We start from the raw sequence: 13,280 nt of genomic DNA, 5'->3' as shown, positions 1-13,280 counted from the left end.
TCTAGAGCCAGAGACCCAGGTCAGCAGAGCTGCTCTAGAGGCCGAGAACCAGGTCAGCAGAGCTTCCGTAGAGCCAGAGAAACCAGGTCAGCAGAGCTGCTCTAGCTGACACTGACTGAATGACACTGACAGATTGACACTGACTGACTGACAATGACTGACACTGATTGACTGACACTGACCGACTGACACTGACTGACTGACACTGACTGGCACTGATTGACTGACACTGACTGACACTGACAATGACTGACACTGATTGACTGACACTGACCGACTGACACTGACTGACTGACTGACCGACTGACACTGACTGACTACTCTTTACTACTCTACTACTCACTCTCTACTACTCTCTACTACTCACTCTCTACTAATCTCTACTATTCACTCTCTACTACTCACTCTCTACTACTCTCTCTCTGCTACTCACTCCCTACTACTCACTCACTACTACTCTCTACTACTCACTCTCTACTACTCACTCTCTACTACTCACTCTCTACTACTCACTCTCTACTACTCTCTACTACTCACTCTACTACTCGCTACTACTCTCTACCACTCACTCTCTTCTACTCTACTACTCACTCTCTACTACTCTCTTTCTACTACTCTCTTTCTACTACTCACTCTCTACTACTCACTCTCTACTACTCTTTACTACTCTCTACTACTCACTCTACTACTCTCTACTACTCACTCTCTACTACTCACTTTCTACTACTCACTTTCTACTACTCACTCTACTACTCACTCTCCACTACTCACTCTCTACTACTCACTCTCTACTACTCTCTACTACTCGCTTTCTACTACTCTCTACTACTCACTCTCTACTACTCGCTTTCTACTACTCTCTACTACTCGCTACTTCTCACTCTACTACTCTCTCTACTACTCACTCTCTACTACTCTCTACTACTCACTCTCCACTACTCACTCTCTACTACTCATTCTCTACTACTCTCTACTGCTCACTCTCCACTACTCACTATCTACTACTCGTGCTCAACTACTCTTTACTACTCACTCTATTACTCACTCTCTACTACTCTACTACTCTCTCTACTTCTCACTCTCTACTACTCTCTCTACTACTCTCTCTACTACTCTCTACTACTTACTCTCTACTACACACTCTCTACTACTTGCTCTTTACTACTCGCTCTCTACTACTCTCTACTACTCACTCTACTACTCACTCTCTACTACTATCTACTACTCACTCTACTACTCACTCTCTACTAATCACTCTATACCTCTCCACTACTCTCTACTACTCACTCTCTACTACTCACTCTCTACTACTCTACTACTCTCTCTACTTCTCACTCTCTACTACTCTCTCTACTACTCTCTCTACTACTCTCTACTACTTACTCTCTACTACACACTCTCTACTACTTGCTCTTTACTACTCGCTCTCTACTACTCACTCTACTACTCACTCTCTACTACTATCTACTACTCACTCTACTACTCACTCTCTACTAATCACTCTATACCTCTCCACTACTCTCTACTACTCACTCTCTACTACTCACTCTCTACTACTCTACTCTTTCTCTACTACTCTCTCTCTACTACTCTCTCTCTACTACTCACTCTCTACTACTCTCTACTACTCACTCTCTACTATTCTCTCTCTACTACTCACTCTCTACAATTCTCTACTACTCACTCTATACTACTCTCTCTACTACTACTCTCTACTACTCACTCTCTACTACTACTCTCTACTACTCACTCTCTACTACTCACTTTCTACTACTCACTCTCTACTACTCTCTACTACTCACTCTCTACTACTCTCTACTACTCTCTGTCTGCTACTCACTCTCTACTACTCACTCTCTACTACTCTCTACTACTCTACTACTCACTCTACTACTCACTCTACTACTCACTCTCTACTACTCACTCTCTACTACTCACTCTACTACTCTCTACTACTCACTCTACTACTCTCTACTACTCACTCTCAGCTACTCTCTCTACTACTCTCTCTACTACTCACTCTCTCTACTACTCACTCTCTACTACTCACTCTACTACTCTCTACTACTCACTCTACTACTCTCTACTACTCACTCTCTGCTACTCTCTCTACTACTCTCTACTACTCTCTACTACTCTCTACTACTCACTCTCTACTCTCTACCTCTTTACCTCTACCTCTATCTCTACTACTCTCTACCTCTCTTTACCTCTACCTCTCTACCTGTACCTCTCTACCTATACACCTCTGCACCTCTACACCTCTACCTCTCCACCTCTCTCTACCGCTCTCTACACGCACACATATGCACATATATATATGCATATGTATGCATTTATATGTATGAATGTGTATATATATATATATATATATATATTACCTACTGGCGGTCGCCAGTAGGTAGTTATAGTTAGGACCACGTTTCCATAGGAAATCCGCAACATTCTATTTTGAATAACTTTGGCGCCGGTCGACGAATCCTCGCGAATTTTTCAAAATAGGTGGGGCGCTACGCTCCGCTCCTACCCTGAAAGTCTCGGGGGGATTCGTCAAGCGGGGGCTGAGATAAAAGGGGGGTCCCAAAACGCGTTTTTCCCATGCATTTTTCCATAGGACCTTTAGACAGGGCTACAGCCCGAACGGCTGAACAGAATTACTTGAAATTTGGCAGAGAGGTAGTCCTCAGGTCAAGGAAGTGCCTTTTGTAGGGTTGGTGTAAATCTGTTCAGTAGATTCTGAGAAAATAGCCTTTAAATCAATATATATATCTGAGCCAGCTTACGGTGCGCTTACGGTACGCTTACCGTACGCGTACGGTGGCGTGCGCGAGCGCGATTCTGATTGGCTCTTAGATCTTAGTAAACATTCGAATCGGCCGAAACCAGGAAGCGGCGGCCGCCATTTTCTCTCTCGCACTGAGAGTGATGATGAAAATACAAAGCCCAAAAACATGTAAAGGGGCTGTTTAGACAGCTCCCACACACATAGCCATGTTGAGGGAGTCCCCAATGATCCCCCAAGGTCAAAAATTGAATTTTTTTTTTTTTCGCTAATTTCGCCGATTACGCTTACCGTACGCGTACGATAAAAATTTATACCATTTGTGCATGGCTTATAAAAATTACGAAAAATTAAAATATTACCTTTCAAAACGAAGTGCATCATATGTCCTCCATGTGCGCACGGTGCGTGAAGCGCATCGTGCGTACATGGCCCATCTAGCGTAACGTGGGCACGCGGTGCGCATAGCGCACCGCGTGCTTACTGTGCGCGCACGGAACGAACTGCGTTAAGTGGGCGCGCACGCCACGAATGGCGTAAAGTAACTTAGCATTTAAAAAACCGTACAAATTCACTGAAAAAACCATAGGTTTCACACACGTTATAGTTAGGAATTAGCATTTAAAAAACCTTGCAAATTCACTGAAAAAACCATAGGTTTCACACGTTATAGTTAGCGGAAATTTTACTGATAAAAAACCAATGAAATTCCCCCGTTATAGTTAGTGCAGGCAACTATAACTCACGCGACCGCAATCTTCTGCTGATGACATATGTGTCTTTATGAAAAAAAAATATTTGTAATATATGTATAGCTAAAAATGTATGGAAGAAGACATGGGCAAATAAGTGTCTAAATACAGTATTAGCATCAGCAGAGGATTGCGGTCGCGTGAGTTATAGTTGCCTGCACTAACTATAACGGGGGAATTTCATTGGTTTTTTATCAGTAAAATTTCCGCTAACTATAACATGTGTGAAACCTATGGTTTTTTCAGTGAATATATATATATATATATACAGGGAGGAAAACTAACCGTTAGGATAGTATTCACTATGCACAATGCTGCCGGTTGCAAAAGAACCCTAATTATGTTATAACTTTTTTTAGAACCCAATATTAAGCTAGTTGAGCCAATAAGGTGTTTGTATAAACATTGGTATTTTATATACAATCGCACATGAATTATATTCAAACCAACTGAAAAACCTTTTTTACGCCACTGTACATGTTTTGGCTAAATCAACATGCCATCACAATACTACAACATGATCATTGCATAAAAACATGTGCTTGAACATTTTTTGAAAAAGCCCGATGCATTTCGGGACTGGCACGTCCCTTCTTCAGGGGCAACCTGTGAACGGAAATATCTATATTACAAACTGACTTGTAAAAATAAGTTTTTAGACACATCACATGTGGAGACCATTACATGTCAGCATGGTATATTGAGAGAGTTAGGGTTGAAGCAAACTCTGTACTGGTGTGACCACCAATGTGTGTTAGCATGGAATGTGAAATTTCTAAAGCATGCTGATGGTTCATAGTGTTGTTAATGAAAACAGAGTGGGAAAAGAGGTACTGGAGAAAATCGCAAAAATACAAGGATAAACATTTTAATTATAGAATGTTTGATTAAGTAGGATCGGAAAAACATCTACCCAAATGTGCAAAGTAACTATATACGGGTGTGGAATCAAAAAGTAGATTAAATGGCGAGGTAAAATATAAATGAATAAATTGAGGTGGGCTCACCTCTGATAAGAATTAGCAATTGCATAGCGGTGGACTGTGAAGACCAACTCAAGCTGAAAAATTAACAATGTGAGATAAGTACAGGAATGGGATTAATCAAACTGTTATTTGTATTTTAACTATTCCAAGATGCTTCGAAATTATAGGATTCACCCCGACGGGCGTGTGTAGCTCAGAGTTCAAATGGCGGACTTTAACAATGAGAATGTTAGCCGTGTTAGCAATCTATAAAGAAATTAACAATGGAACATTACTGAGCCAGCGGTAAATCGATAAAATACGTGAGTTCGAGTAGAACTCTAGCTTGAGAAAAAATGCTTACCGGTATAAGAAATGCTCTGGATTTTCGTAAAGGCAAGTCTAATGGTGGCTGTAGTGATACGGAGACGGAAAGTGTCGACAGTTAAAGTACGCGCGTTATGGAATAGAAAAGGAAACAGGACTGAATTAAAACGACTGCAGTGGCCATTTTGAAAAGGTAAAAGAAACGGGAAACAAGAGTGTAATGACTCGATCGCTTAATGCATCTGGATGAGGAACCAGCCGGTAAAAACATGTGAACCCGCCTGGAAAAAGACAAAAGAATCTTTTAGAAAAATAATCCAAGGGGGGAAAAAATTCAAGAGGGGGAAAAAGCGAACGCACATAAGGATACACATAAGGAACTGGTGAAGAAATCAAAAAGTGAACTGTGATTGTGAGATAGATATGATAACAAACAATCTAAGTAGGTAGCAAAAGAAAAAAGGATATGGGTGATAACCATCACCGCCAGTGATATGTATTAGTAACAGTATTACCATGCTTATACTAACAGTGTTCAAATGACATCAGGAAAACATTACAAGAAACAACTCATATCAAACCGGTCATTCAACCCCGTGGGGGACATGGTTTTAAGTTTTTGAATCCAAAATATTTCTCTTTGGAGCAATGTTTTGGTAATATCCATGCCTGGTCGTACATTGATTTTTTCAATAACTTGGAACCGCAACTGAGATATTGTATGTTTAGCTTCATCCCAGTGGGTAGCTATACTGGATGTGGTGTTTTTATTTCTAATTTTGCTTTTATGTTCAGTTATTCTAATTTTTAGTTTGCTTTCAGTTTTGCCCACATAGGCTTTCCCACAGGGGCATTTTATGCAATAAATCACATGGGATGAATTACAATCCATGGTGTGTTTTAACGTGATTTTGAAACCTGATACAGGGTGAGTGAGAATATTGCCAATTATAACATTGTTGCAGTGTATACATGCTGTACATTTTTTAGTACCAAGGTAATTTTCAGGTTTCGAACTTGGATTTGGTAATGCTAATGGGGATCGAAGATTTTTCCCTTTTGTTATAAGCAAAAAGGGGTTTAGTTTGGAATAAACCATTGAAGTCCTTTTCATTTTGCAGTTATTCTCATCGGGTATTGATAATTTTTTTAATAGAATGGGATACAGTAGAGAATCTTGATACAAATACAGATCTTTGATCAATTTGACGTATTTGTTGCTTGAGTAGTTCAGTACGTGGTTTAACTAGAGCTTTGTCAAGACAGTTTTGTATCACATCCTCCGTATAAACTCGTGATTGGAATCGTTGTCGGAATTCTTGAAGTTTGATAGTACAGGTTTGGGGATCTGAACATATCCTGCGGATCCAAATGAATTGAGAAAGTGGTAGGTTTTTGATTAAGCTTCTTGGGTGAAAACTTGAATAAGCCAAAAGGCTATTGCGATCTGTGGGTTTATTATAAATTGATGTCACAAACTGATTAGACGGGGTTTTGGAGATCTGTACATCCAGAAAATGGATGGTTTCCTTTTGGATATTGTAAGTTAGTTATATATGTGGATTGATGTTGTTCAAAGAGTCGATCATTGATATGAGGGATAATTCAGTGTCGTTCCCAATTAGAAAAATGTCTTCAATGTAGCGACAGTATAATGAAATGTTGTGCCACCATGTTACATTTGACATGATATTCTCATATTCGTTCTGGGACATGAAGATGTTGGCATACGAGGGGGCCCCCGAAAAACCCATAGAAGTACCTGTGAGTTGAGCGTAAAATTGTTGTTGCTATTCAAAGTAACTGTTATTGAGGCAGAATTTGAGAAGTTGAAGAAGAAAAACCTTTTCCATATCGATAGAATCTGTTTGTAAGAGTGCCCATTCTGTAGCTTCTAGGCTGGCTGCATGAGGTATTAAGGTATATAGGGCAGTTACATCGATGGTGCATAGTAGAATCGTATGTTGGTCAATTTCCAGATTTTTCCATTTTTGAAGAAAGTGTGTGTTATCTCTAAGGTACGTGCTCCAATGTTGAACAAACTTTTGCAAATAGAAATCCAAAAATTTCCCGACTGGGTCAAAGATAGATCCACAGCCGCAAACTATGGGGCGGAACGGTGGATTACAAGGAGCTTTATGCATTTTTGGAATCATGTAGAGTTTTCGTCTACGTGGATTGCTGGTTGTGAGGAAGAGTTCTGTTGGTTCATTAATCCAGTCCATTTTGCGTGCCTCTGCCAAAAGTTTGTTAAGCATATCCGGAAGTTGACAAGTAGGGTCATAGGTAAGTTTCATGTAAGTATTGGTGTCTTCAACGTGAGAGGATACTTTCAGATGGTAATATGCTGTGTCCATGACAACGATCGCTCTCCCTTTATCTGCTGGTTGCACGGTGATGGTGGTATCATTTGCTAGCGATCTTATGATGTTCCACTCATATTTAGTTAAGTTGTCACGTTTTTTGGATTGAAATGGTAACTTTTGAATAGCCTTGTTAACCATAATTTCAAAAGTGGCCAGTATTTTGTGTGAAACAGGAGGTATAAAAGTGCTTTTAGGCTTGAAGATGGATACAGGTGGAACTGGTGTGTGTTGTTCCGGTGGTATGACATTGGTGAAGAAATGTCTTAATCTTAGTAAATGCATGAATTTATAAAATTCTGCCTGTACTTGTAAGGAGGTGGTAGTTTTGGTTGGTACAAATGACATTCCACGGCCCAATAGGGATATTTCTTGTAGATTTAGTGATTTGGTGGAGATATTCATAACTAAATCACTGTTTTGCCACTGTGGAGTGATTTGCCGCTTTTTTCTCTGTCCTCTCTGTGTTTTTCGTGATGTGGTATCATGGTTTGGTCTGAGAGAGCTGGCGGACGTCCTTGGTTTGGACCCTGTGACAAAAAAGATCCAGTGGATGTAGTTTGTGGAGTTGCACCTGAAGAAGTTGATGGGCCTGCTGTCGGAGTCTGCACTATTTGGTGTACTGGTATTCTATTCACAGTGGTTTCTTTATCAGAGACTGAACTCTCATCAGATGATGTAGGTGTTTTTCAGTTGTCAAATCTTCTTCTAATATATATACCCGCCCAGGTATAGACTTCATTTAATTTATAGTCTATGGTGTCCCTCTTGTATTTACGGAGTTTACCTTCCTGTAGTTCTTTTTCATATTTCTCAAGTTTTTGGTTCAAAACTTCCAATTGAAGTTTCCAAGCGTTGGATTCCATGCGTATTTGTAATTCACTTTTAAGAGTATATATTTCTTCCTCAAGATCTTTGATGGTTTTGGATAGTTCTTCAATAATTAACAGGATGAGGTCGAGAGAACATTTGTTGAGAATGGCGTACCATTTGTCCATGAACGTAGAGTTGAGATGGAAATGGAACAGTAGGGGTTTAATGGCTAATCGGACACCCCTCGGTATCCTTTTGGCTTTATGGTACTGAACCAGTGTAGAAGCGTGTAGTTTTTGATTTAATTGTCTTCTTGTTATAAATTCCAGTTCTCGAAGTTGTTGTGTAATGGTCCCACCGTGGGTATCAGTGGTTTTCACTTCTTGTATTAGAGAATAGATTTCACTAGCTTCATCTGATGAATACACTTTAGTTGCCGCTGTATTTTCTGTGTTGTTAGTTATGGAGTCAAAAGACATTTTTAGTCTGTGGGTGCTGCTGCCTGGACAGTGAAGTAAACTAAATAAGTAAAGGGGGATGCGCACTCCTATTAATCCTGTCTACAAGTTATAAGAAAGCTTTTGATGAGGTGCTACAGTGCTATGCTTGCTGTCTGTTCAAGCATAAGAGAGTAAACTGGGAGGAAAACTAACCGTTAGGATAGTATTCACTATGCACAATGCTGCGGGTTGCTAAAGAACCCTAATTATGTTATACCTTTTTTTAGAACCCATTATTAAGCTAGTTGAGCCAAATAAGGTGTTTGTATAAACATTGGTATTTTATATACAATTGCACATGAATTATATTCAAACCAACTGAAAAACCTTTTTTACGCCACTGTACATGTTTTGGCTAAATCAACATGCCATCACAATACTACAACATGATCATTGCATAAAAGCATGTGCTTGAACATTTTTTGAAAAAGCCCGATGCATTTCTTGTTTCCGTTTCTTTTACCTTTTCAATAAGGCCACTGCAGTCGTTTTAATTCAGTCCTGTTTCCTTTTCTATTCCGTAACGTGCGTACTGTCGACACTTTCCATCTCCGTATCACTACTGCCACCATTAGACTTGCCTTTACGAAAATCCAGAGCATTTCTGATACCGGTAAGCATTTTTTCTCAAGCTAGCGTTCTACTCGAACTCACGTAATTTATCGATTTACCGCTGGCTCAGTAATGTTCCATTGTTCATTTCTTTATAGATTGCTAACACGGCTAACATTCTCATTGTTAAAGTCCGCCATTTGAACTCTGAGCTACACACGCCCTTCGGGGTGAATCCTATAATTTCGAAGCATCTTGGAATAGTTAAAATACAAATAACAGTTTGATTAATCCCATTTCTGTACTTATCTCACATTGTTCATTTTTCAGCTTGTGTTGGTCTTCACAGTCCACCGCTACGCAATTGCTAATTCTTATCAGAGGTGAGCCCACCTCAATTTATCATTTATATTTTACCTCACCATTTAATCTACTTTTTGATTCCACACCCGTATATAGTTACTTTGCACATTTGGGTAGATGTTTTTCTGATGAGTGGTAGAGAGTAGTAGTAGAGAGTAGTAGAGAGTGAGTAGTAGAGAGTAGTAGCGAGTGAGTAGTAGAGAGTCAGTAGTTTAATTTAAAAGGAACACAGTGAGGGGGTTCATTTTGCCATAGAAATTATGAATAGTGCTGAAAAAAGATAAATTAGGGCACATTTTGATTGACTTTTCAAATCCTCTTCTATTTCATTAACAAATTCTGACATGCAGACTGAAACATGCACTTTTAATAGCAGCATCAGACTTCCTTGGTGAGCAGTAGCTTTACTACAGTGATCTAATAAGCAACTAGAGTGCTAACATTCAGAATTTATGGCAAATGTGTGATCCATCTGAATGCCTTCTTGATGGAATCAAAGTAAAAAATCTGAAAGTATTTCCTACTGAGGAGACTGTAGTAAATTAGGAAACTTCATAACAAATAAGTCTCCCAAAATGGCCACCAGAGACAAAATAGCCCAAATGTAGCACAAATATCACCCAGATGTAGCCCAAGTATAGCCCAATGACAGAATGTCCCAGAGTGTTCTAAAGAACAACTAGAGCGCTAACAGTCCTACTTATGACAAACGTATTGCACACCTGAAGCCATCTTGATTGGAATAAAGTGGTAACTCTTAAAACATTTAATTTAAAAAGGAACAAAATGAGGGGGTTCATTTTGCCATAGAAAGTATGATTAGTGCTACAGAAAGAAAAATTAGGGCACATTTTGAGTGAAACATGCACTTTCAATACCAGCAGCAGACTTCCCTGGTGAGCAGTAGCTTTACTACAGTGATCTAATAAGCAACTAGAGTGCTAACATTCTGAATTTTAGGCAAATGTGTGACACATCTGAATGCCTTCTTGATGGAATCAAAGTAAAAAACTGAAAGTATTTCCTACTGAGGAGACTGTAGTAAATTAGGAAACTTCATAACAAATAAGTCTCCCAAAATGGCCACCAGAGACAAAATAGCCCAAATGTAGCACAAATATCACCCAGATGTAGCCCAAGTATAGCCCAATGACACAATGTCCCAGAGTGTTCTAACGAACAACTAGAGCGCTAGCACTCTTACTTATGACAAAAGTATGGCACACCTGAAGCCATCTTGATTGAAATAAAGTGGTAACACTTAAAACATTTAATTTACAAAGGAACAAAATGAGGGGGTTCATTTTGCCATAGAAATTATGATTAGTGCTGCAGAAAGAAAAATTAGGGCACATTTTGACTTCTCAAATCCTCTTCTATTTCATAAACAAAATTCTGACATGCAGACTGAAAAATGCACTTTGAATACCAGCAGCAGACTTCCCTGGTGAGCAGTAGCTTTACTACAGTGATCTAATGAGCAACTAGAGTGCTAACATTCAGAATTTATGGCAAATGTGTGACACATCTGAATGCCTTCTTGATGAAACCAAAGTAAAAAACTGAAAGTATTTCCTACTGAGGAGACTGCAGTAAATGAGGAAATTAGGAAACTTCATAACAAATAAATCTCCCAAGATGGCCACCAGAGACAAAAGAGCCCATATGTAGCCCAAATATCACCCATATGTAGCCCAGGTATAGCCCAATGACAGAATGTCCCAGAGTGTTCTAACGAACAACTAGAGCGCTAACAGTCATACTTATGACAAAAGTATGGCACACCTGAAGCCATCTTGATTGGAATAAAGTGGTAACACTTAAAACATTTAATTTACAAAGGAACAAAATGAGGGGGTTCATTTTGCCATAGAAATTATGATTAGTGCTGCAGAAAGAAAATTAGGGCACATTTTGACTTCTCAAATCCTCTTCTATTTCATAAAAAAAATTCAGACATGCAGACTGAAGCATGCACTTTGAATACCAGCAGCAGACTTCCCTGGTGAGCAGTAGCTTTACTACAGTGAGCTAATGAGCAACTAGAGTGCTAACATTCAGAATATATGGCAAATGTGTGACACATCTGAATGCCTTCTTGAGGGAACCAAAATAAAAAACTGAAAGTATTTCCTACTGAGGAGACTGCAGTAAATGAGGAAATTAGGAAACTTCATAACAAATAAATCTCCCAAGATGGCCACCAGAGACAAAAGAGCCCAAATGTAGCCCAAATATCACCCAGATGTAGCCCAAGTACAGCCCAATTTCAGAATGTCCCAGAGTGTTCTTAAGAACAACTAGAGCGCTTACTGTCTTAATTATGACAAAAGTATGGCACACCTGAAGCCATCTTGATTGGAATAAACTGGTAACACTTAAAACATTTAATTTAAAAAGGAACACAATGAAGGGGTTCATTTTGCCATAGAAATTATGATTAGTGCTGAAGAAAGAAAAATTAGGGCACATTTTCAGTGACTTCTCAAATCCTCTTCTATTTCATTAAAAATTTCTGATATGCAGACTGAAACATGCACTTTTAATACCAGCAGCAGACTTCCATGGTGAGCAGTATCTTTACTACAGTGATCTAATGAGCACATGGAGTGCTGACATTCAGAATTTATGGCAAATTTGTGACATATCTGAATACCTTCTTGATGGAATCAAAGTAAAAAACTGAAAGCATTTCCTACTGAGGAGACTGCAGTAAATGAGGAAATTAGGATACTTCATAACAAATAAATCTCCCAAGATGGCCACCAGAGACAAAAGAACCCAAATGCCGCACAAATATTACCCAGATGTAGCCCACATATAGCCCAATGACAGAAGTGTGCAAAACACTTATTTTTTGAGTATTTGCAGTTTTATATAGTGCAGACTTGTCAGATATTGAAGTGCTTTACCTGAGCATTGGTTACATCACAAAAGATCAAATTCATTTTGGTTGTAGACATGGAGAGATTAAGTGATTTGACCAGAATCACAGAATGTTGAGCTGAAGCAGAAACTCCAACCTGGTTCCCCAGTTGCAAAGTCTGCAGCTCTGGAAATAACACCACATCCTCTCTCCTAGGTGCAACATTTAATCAAGTGGTCAACTGGATAAAATAAAATAAAGATTACAAATAATTTAAAAGTTCTTTGTCGCTATTTGAAAACTCAGAAAAAATTTCCTCATTTTAGTTTTTTAGAGCACTAACCATAATTTTGATTTAAATAAGACCCTCTCATATATGTAATTTCTAAAGGAAATGCTCTAGGTATTACAGTTTTGATTACATCAAGATGACGTCAGGCGTTCCACACTTTTGTAATGAATATAGAATGTTAGCAATCTAGTTGTTCATTGGTATACTGTTGAGAGGCAGAGGCCAGTGGCATGGACTCTAAAAATTGAAGGCAGGTAGGAGAGTGCAGAGGCAACAATTTGACCACACTGGGCAGGCAGGAAGGGCAGTGGCAGCACAACAGACTATGGAGGGCAGTGGAAAGGGGGGCAGGGCCAACAAACCAACAATACAGGACTGTCAAGAGAGGCTGTGGCAATATAATTGACCATTGTGGGCAGAAGGAAGAGGCAGTGGTAGTACAACCATACATGCCAACAGACCCGTTTCAGCCAGGAAACGTCCAATGTTTTTAAGCTCAAATGAGCTTTATTTGATCTGTCTCCTGTCTACAATCTCCTCTTTTTCAATGTAACTCAAAGGGGAAAATCAATACCCCAGTTTTTTTTCAAAATCTCCCTCTTACAAAATTCAAAATGTTCGCAAGTAAGGTAAATTGGATCATGGTAGGCAGGAGGAATTGGGGTAGGGACATGGACTCGGATAACAGAGGACAGGAGGGACATG

Source organism: Triturus cristatus, chromosome 1_1 (genome assembly GCF_964204655.1).
Source record: "Triturus cristatus chromosome 1_1, aTriCri1.1, whole genome shotgun sequence".
Taxonomy (NCBI): domain Eukaryota; kingdom Metazoa; phylum Chordata; class Amphibia; order Caudata; family Salamandridae; genus Triturus; species Triturus cristatus.
This window is presented reverse-complemented; position numbering follows the sequence as displayed.